Raw genomic sequence first — 14,342 nt, forward strand, 5'->3', positions numbered from 1 at the left:
ACATGTGTAATTTGTTCAGAGAATCATGAGACCAAGGATTGTCCTTCAATTCGTGGGCTCAAAGCTGTCTTTCAAGAAGATCCAAATACAATCGAATCTCTCTGTTTTGTTGCAAGGAGACCTTGGCAGGGGCAACAAAATCAAGGGTTTAGCAACTCTATGAATTTTCAACCCCAACCAAATTGGAATCCTTGGCAACAACCTTGGTCCCAACCTCAAAATCCTTTTCAATCATGGGTACAAGGTATGCAAAATCCTTATGGGAGATTTGCTCAATTTTACCAATATCCTCTATCTTTTCAAAACCAACAAGCTCCAAAACTTCCAAATCAAAATCCACAACTATCATTTCCATTTCCACAACAACAACAACCTTCTCAACAGAATCCAAACTCTCAACTCTTGCTTCCATTCCAACAGAAGTCAAATCAACTTCCTTCTCAGCCATTGCCAAACCCCAATAATAAAAACCCTCAAAATGCTTACATGATGGAAGGTCAAAAATTTCCTACCTATATGATTGTTCCTCTCAATGAAGTACAACTCAGATCAGGTAGAGTCTTAGATAAGCCTTCTATAAATACTCAAAAGCAAAGCATTTTTGAGGAAGAATCTCTTGAAGCCAATAAGGGTTCTGAATCATCTCTTCAAAACCAAAACACTCAAAAAGAAAAAGAAAAAGAATTAACCCCCACAACTCCCATAGTTGAGCAACCTGTATCTTTATCCACACCTCCTTTTCCTGAAAGATTACAAATTGACAAAGGAGTGGAAAAACAAATTTGGTTGCCTGACTATAATTTTCTATATGAATTGAAGAATGTCTGTATCAAGATTCCCTTGTTACAAGCCATTAAGGAAATTACTATTCTAGCAAAAACAATAAAGGAGTTGAGCCTTAAAAGACCAGGAAGGAAACCAAGAGATACCAGAAGGATCCACCTGGTAGGGAAAATTGCAGATATCATGATGGGAAATATTACTATGCAGAAATATGTAGAACCTGGTAGTCCAATTGTCAAAACACATATCAATGGGGTAGAAATACCAAATACTTTGATTGATTTAGGGGCTGCTATCAACATCATGAGTAGACAGACTATGGAACAGCTAAAACTTCCTAATCTTCTTTTTACACCTACTTTATTGCAACTTGCAGATCGATCAATTATTAAACTAGATGGTGTATTAGAAGACATTCCAGTCTCCCTAGACTCTTGGGAATATCTAGTGGATTTCATGATTTTAACTCCTAAGAGTAATCTAGGAGGACATCCTCTTATTTTAGGAAGACCTTGGCTAGCCACAGCTGATGCTTTCATAAGTTGTAGGTCTGGGGATATGTATATTTCTGATGGTAATTCGACAAAGAAGTTCAATCTGTATTCTCCAGCAAAAGCAATTACAGAAATAGGAGATAATGAGTGGGTTGATGATGAAGATACTATACAACCTGTCTTTACCATTTCTAAGATTAGTGAAGATAGTCAAATTCTGAACACATTAGAAAACTTTGAACCATCTTCAGAATATGACCACACACAATTTCATTTGGATTCTGATATTGAGTGTCTATCATCTAGACAAATGTCTCTTTTCTCTATGGAAGAGTTTGGTAGTTCTGCCATTGAGATTTTTCCAGGAAAAACATTGAATATCAACAGAAACTTGGAAAAATCACAACAGGGGGAGCTAACCAAAATCTTACAAAAACATTCTACTGCATTTGCATGGGAGTATACTGATATGAAAGGTATTGACCCTAAGACTTGCATTCATCACATCTACATTGAGGAAAACAGTAGACCAATCAGACAACCTCAAAGAAGGATGAATCCAAACCTTAGGGAGATAGTGAAAGAAGAGCTCCAAAAGTTACTTAATGTAAACTTCATTTACTCCATTTCAGATAGCCGGTGGGTTTCCCCTTTGGTTATAGTACCTAAAAAGAATGGTAAATGGAGGGTTTGCATTGATTACAGGGAATTGAACAAAGCAACTTTGAAGGATCACTTTCCTTTGCCCTTTATTGATCAAGTATTAGATACTTTAGCAGGCAAAAAGTATTTCTCATTCTTGGATGGTTTTAGTGGTTACAATCAGATTCAGGTAGCACCTGAAGACCAGGACAAGACCACATTTACCTGTCCATGGGGAACTTTTGCTTACCGAGTACTACCTTTTGGATTATGTAATGCACCCGCAACATTTCAAAGGGCAGTACTAGGAATCTTTTCTGATCTAATTCATGATTGTGTAGAGGTCTATATGGATGATTTTACAGTTTATGGTAATTCATTTGAAGAGGCATTAGAAAATTTGGAAAAAGTCCTTATAAGATGTAAAGAAACAAATCTTTCATTAAGTCATGAAAAATGTTTTATGATGTTTACTGAAGGGATTGTTTTAGGACATCATATTTCAGGAGATGGAATTAAAGTTGATAGATCAAAAGTTGAAGTCATCTCCAAGTTACCTATTCCAAATTGTCAAAAAGATGTTAGAAGTTTTCTTGGATTTACTGGATATTATAGAAGATTTATTGAAAACTTCACCAAGATAGCATCTCCACTCTTCAAATTACTTACAAAAGACTGTGAATTCAAGTGGGATCCTGACTGTCAATCTGCATTTGAAACTCTAAAAACAAGAATATCTGAAGCACCCATTTTGAGAGGGCCAAATTGGAAACTTCCTTTCCATATTTCTACAGATGCTTCAGATACAGCTCTAGGAGCTGTGTTGGGTCAAAAAGATTTAGTTCCTTATGCCATTTACTACACCAGTAAAAATTTGACTCCCACTGAGTTAAATTATACTGTGACTGAAAAAGAGTTCTTAGTTGTTGTGCATGCAATTAACAAGTTTAGACATTACATAACTGGCTATGAAACTTTTGTCCATACTGATCATTCTGCAATTAGATATCTCATGAACAAACCTGTTACTAATGGCAGAGTTACAAGATGGCTTTTACTTTTACAAGAATTCAATATTACTGTGTTAGATAGACCAGGAAAACAAAATACAGTAGCTGATTTCTTGTCTAGAATCCAAAATACTAACGAAGATTCTCCCGTAGAGGATAAGTTTCCAGATGAATATCTGTTTGCAGTAACTACTAAAACTCCTTGGTATGCAGATATTGCTAACTATTTGGTTACAGGGAAGCTACCTCCACACTTATTTCCTAATGATAAAAGGAAAATCATTCAGGAGAGTTTAAAGTATTCATGGATTTCTAATGAATTGTTCAAAACAGGGCTAGATTGTGTGATCAGAAGATGTGTTTGGGAAGATGAAATGCCTGACATCCTTAAGGCATGTCATGATGAACCGTGCGGTGGACACTTTGCTGACAAGAGGACGGCCTATAAAATCCTTTCTTTAGGATATTATTGGCCTTCTCTCTTCAAAGATGCAAAACAATATGTTAGAAGGTGTGACAGCTGCCAAAGAGTTGGGAGACCAACTCTTTCAAATGAAATGCCATTACAGCCACAGGTACTCATCGAACCCTTTGAAAAATGGGCTTTAGATTTCATTGGACCTATTAATCCACCATCTAAACAAAAGAAGTATATATTGGTTTTCACTGATTATGTTACTAAATGGGTAGAAGCCAAGGCATTGCCTTCTGCCACTGAAAATTCAGTTGTTCAATTTCTTTTTGAGGATATTTTTACTCGTTTTGGTGTCCCAAGAGAAATTGTGACAGATCAGGGAAGTCAATTTACATCTAACTTAATGGAGAAGCTGATGGAAGAATACAAAATCAAGCACAGAAAATCTACTCCATACCATCCGCAAGCAAATGGTCAAGTGGAATCCACAAACAAAGTTCTTGAGAGCATCATCACCAAGACTGTTCATGTCCAAAGAAGAGATTGGGCAGAAAGGCTTCCTGAAGCCTTATGGGCCTATAGAACTACATGGAGGAACACAACAGGACATTCTCCCTATGAACTTGTTTATGGCAAAGAAGTCTTGCTCCCCATTGAGTTCCAAGTCAAGACCTTCAAGATGGCAGTTCAGTTGGGGATGAGTCTATCAGAAGCCCAAAAGCACAGAATGGAGCAGCTGAATGAGCTAGATGAAATAAGACAAGATGCAATTTTAAGGACTGATCTAGTTCAGCACCAAAGAACTAAGTGGCATGACAGATATATCAAGGAGAGAAAGTTTCAAAAAGGAGATTGGGCGTTACTGTTTAATTCCAAATTTAAAGACTTCAAAGGAAAATTTCAAACTCATTGGCTTGGACCATATGTGATTGATGAAGTCTTTAGCAATGGAGCAGTTCGAATCAAGACTATTGATGAGTTTCAAACTCCTCTCATTGTGAATGGCCACCGATTGAAAATTTATCATAAGCCACTCTCAAAAGAGGACTTTGTCAAAAAATTTCAAGAGAATTCTGCAATGAGGCTGGTGGAGAAGAATTCTTCTCCTCCATCAGCCTAGTCTTTGTTTCTTTCTGAATTTAAAAAAATAAATATATATATATATATATATATATATATATATATATATATATATATATGTATGTATGTATAAGCCTGAAAACCAATCCCAGATTGGCGGTCTTATACAGAAAATATGGAGTGAAAATCAGGGACACCTGACACTCTATATTTTCCAAAAAAAATCTCTTTCTCTCCATCTTCACTCCACTTGTCATTTCCATCTTCACCTCCATCTCATCTTCATCTCCATTCCACTTCACTCCACTACACTTCCATCTCATTCCACTCATTTCATTCCATTCCATCAATAAAAGTCCCTCTCAGGACTATTTCATTCAGTTAGTTGTTTTTCTAACTAAATTTGTGCAGTTAAAGAGGTGTTGTCTCAGTTTCCGCAGCTCGAAACGATTTCCGCAGCCAGCATCACTCTATCTCTACAGCCATCAACACTCTGTTTTCAAAAAAAAATTACAGTCAAAGGTCAGCATCATCATCACCAAAGGCAGCAAAGATATGAGGCATCTGCAAGATCAGAAAGCAATAATGGGTCAGCAACCTTAATCAACAAATGGCAAACTTATGAAGGTATGATCAAAATCTTTTCCAAACAACAATTTAATGTCATTTTATGCATAGTTATTAAATCGTGGAAAGAGCCACTAAATGCAATGATTCGGCAAGATCATCCCACTCCTCCTCCACGATAATGCTTCATCCACCTCATACCTTTCTAACGGTCCCCTAATCATCATTAATTGAAAACTTGAAACGGGGCTGCTCCTCCATTACTGGCCGTACCTCTGTGACGTAACCCAATGTACCACGGCTCTCCTTACCACCATTTCCGCAGCCAACGCTGAGACGTGTGCGTAAGCCACCCGACTCTAAAGGATTCGGCCGTTATTCCGTCCACTTATCACTCCATTTCCACATGCATTGAACTCATTTCTCGTGTTTGTCTTCTACTCCCTCGTACTCACACCCTTTCCACTCTCATTTCCGCTGCAAACTCCACAGCTCTGTTTCAAACCCCGATTACAGTTCTGCAATACGCCTTGCATTACATTACGGCTACTCCACTTACAGCCGTAATCCACCTGTTTTTTCCCGTGAGCATCCTCCTTGAGCATCCACACACAGTCAAAGCTTCAGCCGAAGTTGAGAGCCGAAGATGGGGAAGCTGCTTAGAGCTGAACCTGAGGGTCCGAAGTATTTAGAAGGGTATCCACAGACGAAGGAAGCATTAAAGAAAGCAAAGTGGTTGAAGTTTATTCAAAAATTCAGAGGGTATAATAAGGAGGTAACGAAAGAATTTGCTTGATCCTTCAATGGACACACCGTGGAAGTAGGGGACCTGAAATTCACAATAACAGAGAACACCATAGCAACAACAACCAGTCTACCTCAGGAGGGAGAAAGATGGTTTAAGAACAGAGGGCTGGAAGATCAGGGATGGAAAGACATGCTTAAGAACCCAGGTATGGACACTTCAATATTCACTAAAGGGATTCCTGTGCATGTAATTAAAGAGGAATGGTCTGCGCTGTTGTTACTTGTTCAGAAGTTTATTACATGTGAAGGTCGCTTTGGCACCATGTATATGTATCATGCAAGGATTATGATGAATTTTATGGAAGGCCATGCCCTTAATTTACCTTACTTTCTACTAGCAAGTCTAAAGAAAATGAGCTCTGCTGTTCAGAAACAAGTAGGCCATATTGAATCCCACCTTTATCATCACGGGCTCATTAGAATTCTCATTGAGGATCAATTGAAAAACAGTAACGATACTTGGGAAAAGTTTTTGATCAGAAATCACTTCCAAGAGGTGACTGAAACCTCTGCCAGTAGTTCCCCAAAAATCCCAAAAAGAAGTAGGAGGAGAAAAAGAAATGTTACAGCCCAAGACCTTCCTACAGTAGACACTCAGGAAACTGTTCATGAGGAAGAAGAAGAGGGAACTAGAAATAAAAAGCAGAAAAAGGACAAAGGTAAAGCAACTGTTCAAGAGACATATCCATCCCCTGAACCATCAGTAGAAGAAGAGTCTCAAACTTTGGCAGAAAGGTTAGCCCATCTCCAAACTGCTGCCTCAGCAAAGAAACGAAAAGAAAAGCAGAGTGCCCAGAAAGAGAGCACTAGTCCACATGTGAGGAGGAGCAGTAGGCTCAAAGGAAAGAAAGTGACCCAAGAAAAACAATCACACTTTATTGATTTAGGTGAAGGAACACCTGAAAAAGGTCCAGCTCAGCAAGACATTGAGGCAAGTCCTCCACGTGAGGAAAGTCCTTTTCAGCTGGAAAGAGAAAACAGTCCTTTTCAAGAATTTGAGTTCAGGCCGAGACAAACACCTGAGGTAGACTCCACCCAGCAAGAAGCATATAACTACTTAGAGTCCTTGGAACGATCAGTTGCAGGACCAAGCACTACCTTGCCACTTGATGCACAAGTGCAATCTTTAAAACAGGAAGTGTTTGAGCTAGAAGTCCTAAACAGGCACATTAAACAAGAAAATGAAGCATTAAAAGAACAAAGCAAGGTGGACAAAATTGTCCATGACAATACCATGCTTCACTTAGGACTCTCGCAGAAGAAGAACAGAAAATTGAAGAGAAAATGTAAGAAGCCGAGCAGAGCATTGATCAATTTGAAATTCAGGTGTTTAGTCAGAAAACCAAGGACAATTTTAGCAACAAGGAGAAAGAGAAGAAGGCTAGATGTTTTGGCAGAAGCATCTGAGCACATGGATTGAAAAACAATGACAAAGTTTTGGTTGCATGAGGACATGCAACACCTTCACAGTGGGGGTATGTTGAGCCTCAAACCTGCACTTCTTTACACATCCTCTCAGCCTCCTTTTCCTATTCATTTCCTTCTTTTTCCACTCATTCCCTCCATCAAATTGCTCAAATCATTGTATTTTAAGACTTTTTACATGGTTTGCTAATTATGCTAATGACTGTTGTTGGTTTAGAATTTTGGTTCAAAGTGCTGCGTTTCCGCAGCTCACACAGGGTTTCCGCAGATGATCCCGGATTCCGCAACCAACCCCGGATTCCGCAGCTGTTTTATTAAATGATATGTTCCAGGTGTCCTCCGGGAAGAAGAGCCACATGGGCAAGTTTGTGGAACCAAGGACATGGTGTGTGTCCTTCCATCTCACCCAAACCGGTCATAAAAACCCTTGGTCAACGAGGAGGCAAATACGGTCAACAGAAGTCATTGGCGGTGGCACGGCTCTGCGTGTTCTGTTTTGGAGCACGTGAAGAACAGGTGGCATCTTCCTCAGCCACGAAGACAGTGGGAAACATGAATCCAAGAGCAGATTGAATGCCCACAACGACCGTTGCCTAAATCCGAGGACGCAAAAAGATTACGTGTTTTTACACAGCTACTTGAATAGCTTAGTTTTCGTTAAGTTAGTTTGCTTTCCTCTGTTATAAATAAAGCGTCTTTGAACGCTGGATAGTTAGTTGTTGTTGTAATCGCTTTGTAATTTTGAGCTCCCCACTGTACTTTTACATTTGCTGTCAATACATGAGAAGACTGTTTTACACTTAAGCGTATAACTGCTCCTTGAACCGGCTGAAGTAGGCAGAGGGCCCCTGTTTGCTAAAGCCCTGTATAGTAATCTTTAATTTCCTGCATTTCTCTTTCTTGTTTCATGTATAATAGTTGTACAGATGTCTTTTAATTGCTGCGTTTTTATTTCTTTTCAACATGTATATTAGCTGTACATAAACTTTGAATTCTGCTGATTTACATTTCTGCACTTTTGTTCATGACTGATCAGTGCGTTATGCAGGTTTCTTAGGCAAGCCCGGGACAGTTTTCTTTCTTTTCTTTTCATAACTAGTGGCATGCGTGATCGTCTTGTCTATGTTGCTGACATTCATTGTTTTGCAGTTTTGATTTTCCTTACTGTCATTTCTTTAACTTGCACTTTACTTTCTGCTCAGTAGTTATCAAGTTGTTCATTTATTGATGGTTCTTTTGCTATAATCAACTAACTTTATTGGAGCCAAAACATCACTTAGTGCAGCTTGGTTTATTTTGCTTTAAGACTCACATTACTGACCTGTTCATAATTGTTCTCACATGATTAAGAAAAGGTTAAAATAGTGTGATTTGTCTCACTTAAATTTCACATTGATTAGATTTAAATGAAGAGTTAAAATAGTGTAAAGTAGTTGTTCTTGCTTTTAATTGAGTTAATATAAATTTCATTTTCATTTTCATCAGCAGCAGAGATACTGGGCCGATGCCATTAGTCCTTTATTTGATTTTAAGCTTTGATTTTATTGCAGTTGTTGTTCAAGCTTTCTTGTAGAATACTTTTCAAGTTTTGAAGAAATCATTTAGAGATCACCACAATCATCCACATTTCACTTGCTTTATTACTTCCATCACATCACAGTAGGAAAGATACATTCGAAAACAAACTTAAAAAGCTAAAAACGACAAAAGATTAAGAAAACAGTTATCTAAGTACATATAGTACACCTCACTTCATCAGCTTACGAGCCTCGGGTTGACATTTAAAAGTTGCAATTTAGACTTCACTAAATTGACCAAACAGGAACCCTAGCACAGAACTTTACAAAATAGTCCCTCGATGCTAGCATGCCTATAGCATGAGAGCATCCAAAGTCTCCTAGGTGCTGGAAAGCCTATAGTATGAGAGTGTCCAAAGGTCAAGTGGTCAAAAACTTCAATGGGACCTAGGGGATAGCTACCTAAAGTGTTGGGATGGTTCTCAAGGGTCCTGTAGTTGATGTGGAAGGTCTATATGTTGTGTTTCCATCGATTCCATTTCCTTAAGGTCACATAGGAGGTTGACTCTGATCATAGTATCCTCTCATCACATGTTTACCCTAGTTGGCTGGTTACTTGGGTAGATATGGGAGGAGGGTGTTATAGAGTGGTATCAGAGCATGGTTCACCCCTTAGACTGGATGGGTTCTGTGTGTTGGTCATGCATGCATTTCGGTTGCATATGTGTCTCTTATGCTTGCATTCCATGTGCTTATTGCATTACATGGTGTTGATCATGGTCGTAGTAATGTCACCATGTGGAAGTTGAGGTTGTTGTTGTGGGATGCATCGTCATGAGTGTATGATTGGTTACTTGTTGTTATATGTTTCTTACATGTATCATTTTTGCATACTTGGTTATACTATTGTATGCTTGGTTACATTCTTGTATGTTTGGTTACATGTATCATTATTGTAAGCTTTGTTTCAAGTATTGTTCATTCATGCTTGATTATATGTGTTTATGTGGGAGTGTGGTTGATTACACATTGTTTATGCATGTTTGTGTTTGCATGTGGCCATGTGTACAATGATGTAATGGTTGTTTTCATGCATGAGGTCATGGTATGTGTAATTGATATGGTCATGCATTGATGAATGGACTCTAGCTAGAATGATGTTATGTGTTGATGCACCTATTTGTATATGTCTATATGCTGTTATGATTATGTTATATGTGTATCACGACAATTTGGTGATCTTGCATATAAGGTATCATCCCTGACCTATGCTAAGGTACGTTGGTTTGTGATTTGGTTTAGTTGACATAGTATGTCTTGCAGGAGAAAGATAAAAATGACTAATAAGATGGTAGACTACAAAGACTCTCCCTATGAATCAGATGAGTCGCGTTGTATTGGGCACTCTTCTGATTTGGCAGACACATTGAAAAGCTTGAAGGAAGAAATAAGGAGTTATAAGGCAAACAATGATAGAATCATACAAGCACACAAGATGAAGGTAGAGATTAATGATATACTTATTTAGCGTTTGTTAGAATTGCAGTGACAAGGGCCACTTCGGATCAGCCATGAGCAAGAGTACAAAACTAATGGGGCATATGGCAGTAGGTCTCATGGTGGCCACATTTCAAATAGAGATGGCAGGTTGTTGGATATTCCCAATAGGAGAGGTGATGGATACAGGTATTATTCTAGTTTTGATTCTAATAAACATCATGATCGTCATCGTTATCACCCGTACAGGAGGAGTGATAGGGGATACTTTCCAGATGAGTTTAAGGAAGCAAAGCCACCTACTTTTGATGGAGATGTGAATAAGTCAGAAGATGCCGAGGCTTGGATACTTGGGATGAACAAATTATTTGAGTTGCATGATTACACAAATAACATAAAGGCCAGAGTTGCTATCTTCAGCTTGAAAGGTAAAGCAAACATTTGGTGGGAAGATGTGAAGCGGGTCAAAGACATCAAGACAGATGACTTGAGTTGGCATGAGTTCAAGAGGCTTTTCAGGAAGAAATGCTTGTTAGAAAGGTACTATGAAAATAAGGCCAAAGAATTCTATGAGCTAAAGATGGGATCAATGATAGATGAAGAGTACACGACTAAGTTTTTGGAGCTATTGAGGTATGCACCATATCTTGAAGATGAAAAGGCTAAAGTTCGATGATTTTTCAACGGATTTCTATTAGCATTTAGAGATCGGATTGAGTATGATGAGGCTCAGTCACTTGAGGAAGTTATTGAGAAATCGAAGCATTGCTATGAACAGTCAAAGCGTAAGAATGAATCTCAACAAGGATGGAAGGGAAAATACAAAGGCAAAGGTAAATGGCAACTGAAAATAACAAGGCCTTAGAATGCAAATGAGAAAGAAAATGTGGCACCACAAAAGAGGTTTAATGCAGCTAGACAGGGACATGGGTCACAACAGTAACATATAGGTGATGGTACTGGTCAATTGGACTGTTGGACATGTGGTAAAGAGCATCTTAAGGGAGATTGTCCACGGAATCAGGGTGGTAGGCCTTAGATATGTAGTGCGCAAGAGCATAGATTGTTGGGGATGTTGGTCAGAGCGTTACTCGTATTTATGCAGCATTGGATAACAAACACGAAGATCATCAGGCATCTATCATTGAGATGGATGGTACGCTTTGTGATCAAGTTATTTCTATTTTGATTGACCTTAGATCTAATTATAGCTATGTTAGTCCTAACTTGGTGGGTAAGTGTGGTTTGAATAAGGAATTGCATGCAAAATCTTGGTTAGTGCAGTTGGCTACAGGCACAAAGAAGTGAGTTCATCATTGGGTAAGAGCTTGCGCATTTGATTTGAATGGTATGCCTGCCGCGACACATTTGGATGTATTACTATTGGGATCATACAGTATGTTGTTGGGCATGGATTGGTTATATCTTCATAGAACCAAGGTGGATTGTTATGAAAAATAAATTGAGCGTGTGGGTGACAATGGGGAACCAAGAGTCTTGCAGGGAAAGAAGAAAGACACATCAGTTAGGATGGTGACAGTTATGCAGGAAAAGTGCAATCGCAGGAAAGGGTGTGTGTTATTTTTTATACGTATTTCTAGTGACAAGGTTAAAGAAGTTGAGGATGCAGATGTTTTGAACAGGTACCCAGTTCTACAACAGTTTCAGGATGTGTTTCCCAAAGAGATTTCAGAGTTTCCATCTCACAGAGAAGTATGCTTTTCTATTGAGTTAGTGCTAGGGAAAGCTCCAGCATCAAAGGCACCTTATAGGATGAGCACACCTAAGTTAGTTGAGTTGAATTTGTAGTTGAAGGAAATGTTGGACAAAGGATACATTAGGCCAAGTGGATCACCTTAAGGCGCACCGCTATTATTCGTGAAGAAGAAATATGGAACTCTCAGATTATGCATTGACTACAGGTAGTTGAACAAAGTGACTATTAAGAACAGGTATCCATTACCGAAGATTGATGATTTGTTTGATCAACTGAAGGAAGCAGCAGTGTTTTCTAAAATCGACTTGAGCTCAGGATATCACTAAGTACGCATAAAAGAGGAGGACATTTACAAGACAAATTTCCAGACCAGGTATGGGCATTATGAGTTTGTTTTATTTCCATTCAGTTTGACTAATGATTCAGCTACATTTATGTGCTTGATGAATAGTGTGTTGCGTCCATATTTGGATAAGTTTGTTATCGTGTTCATTGATGACATATTGATATATTCTAAAAATGAGGAAGAGCATGTCAAGCATTTAGCAGCAGCGTTGAGGTTATTCGGAGAGCATCAATTGTATGCTAAGCTCAGCTAGTTTCTTTCAGACTAAGGTGCGTTACCTGGGACATTTTGTCTCCAAGGAGGGCATTGCAGTAGATCTAGAAAAGATAAGGGCCGTCATGGAGTGGGTAGCTCCTAGGAATGTAGATGAGGTGAGTTTCTTCATGGGATTGGAAAGTTATTACATGAGTTTCATCAGGAACGTCTCACAGATTTCTTATCTTATTACATCATTATAGAGAAAGGGTAAGAAGTTTAAATGGATAGAGGAGTGTGAGGCTAGTTTTGAGCAACTTAAGCAGTTGTTGACACATGCGCCAGTGTTACAGATTGCAGACCTGGACAAAGAGTTTGTAGTGTGCACAGATGCTTGCAAGAGAGGACTTGGTGGAGTCCTTATACAGGATGGACAGGTGGTATGCTATGAGTCGCGGAAACTAAATGAGCACGAGCCGAACTACCCAACACATGATTTGGAGTTAGCAACAATCATACATTCATTGAAGATGTGGAGACAATATCTTTTTGGTTGGAGGCATACATTGATGAGTGATCACATTGGGTTGAGATATTTGTTTGACCAACCGAATCTGAATGTTAGGCAAGCTAGATGGTTGGCCACAATCAGTGATTTTGATTTCGAGATCAAGTACATAAAAGGAAAGGAGAACAAGGTGGCAGATGCTTTCATCTAGCGAATACAGGTAAATCACTTAACATCTATGAGCTCCTATGGGACAGACTTACATGATAGGATCTTGCAGGCAGGTCAGTAAGATGTTAGGTATATGGAGATTGTGCACATGTTGCAGCATAGTGCAGGTACAAGTACAAGTGGTAGTACAATCACAGGTGTAGGTACATGTATAGGTGAAGGTGCACAGGATGTGGACTATTGTCTTACGATAGAAGGATTGGTTAGATTCAGAGACAAGATATATGTACCAAATAGTAGTGATCTCAAGAAGGTGATCTTGAGAAAGTTTCATGTGAAAGCATACTCAGGGCACCTAGGTTATCATAAGACATTGACTACAGTGAAGAAATTCTATTATTGGCTAAATATGAAGAGTGATGTAGCAGAGTTTGTGGTTAGGTGTTTTGATTTTCAGCGTGTAAAGGCAAAGTGTAAACTTCTAGGTGGACTGCTACAACCAATTGCAATTTCAGAGTGGAAATGGGAGTTCATTTCTATGGACTTTATCACAAGATTGCCGAAGACAATGAGACAACATGATTCCATCATGGTTATTGTGGACAAGTTAACAAAGGTTACACATTTCATTCCAGTGAAGTCTACATTCTCAGCTAGCGATGTAGCACAGGTATTCATCAGAGATGTGGTCAGATTACATGGTGTTCTAAAGAATATTATGTCAGACAAGGATGCAAAGTTCACTTCCAAGTTTTAGAAGAAATCATTTGCAGGCTTGGGCACAGAGTTGGCCTTCAATACAACTCATCATCCATAGATAGATGGACAGACAGAGAGGGTCAAAAAGATATTGGAGGACATGTTGAGAATGTATGTGATGCATCAACAGTGGAAGTGGGAGGAGAATCTTTCCTTGGTTGAGTTTTCATACAACAATGGTTATTAGGATTCATTGAGGATGAGTCCTTTCGAGGCATTGTATGGATAGAGTTGCAATACTCCCATCAGCTGGAGTGATCCAGTGAACATGGTACTTATTAGACCAGATATGTTGGCAGACATGGAACAAGAAATGCAGGTAATCAAGAAGAATCTAAAGGAAGCACAAGATAGGCTGAAGAGCTATGCAGATCGGAACAAGTTTTTCAAGGAGTTACAGGTTAAGGAA

Source organism: Pinus tabuliformis, chromosome 5_2 (assembly GCF_031772625.1).
Source record: "Pinus tabuliformis cultivar Carrire ecotype Pingquan chromosome 5_2, CPIR1, whole genome shotgun sequence".
Classification (NCBI taxonomy): Eukaryota; Viridiplantae; Streptophyta; class Pinopsida; order Pinales; family Pinaceae; genus Pinus; species Pinus tabuliformis.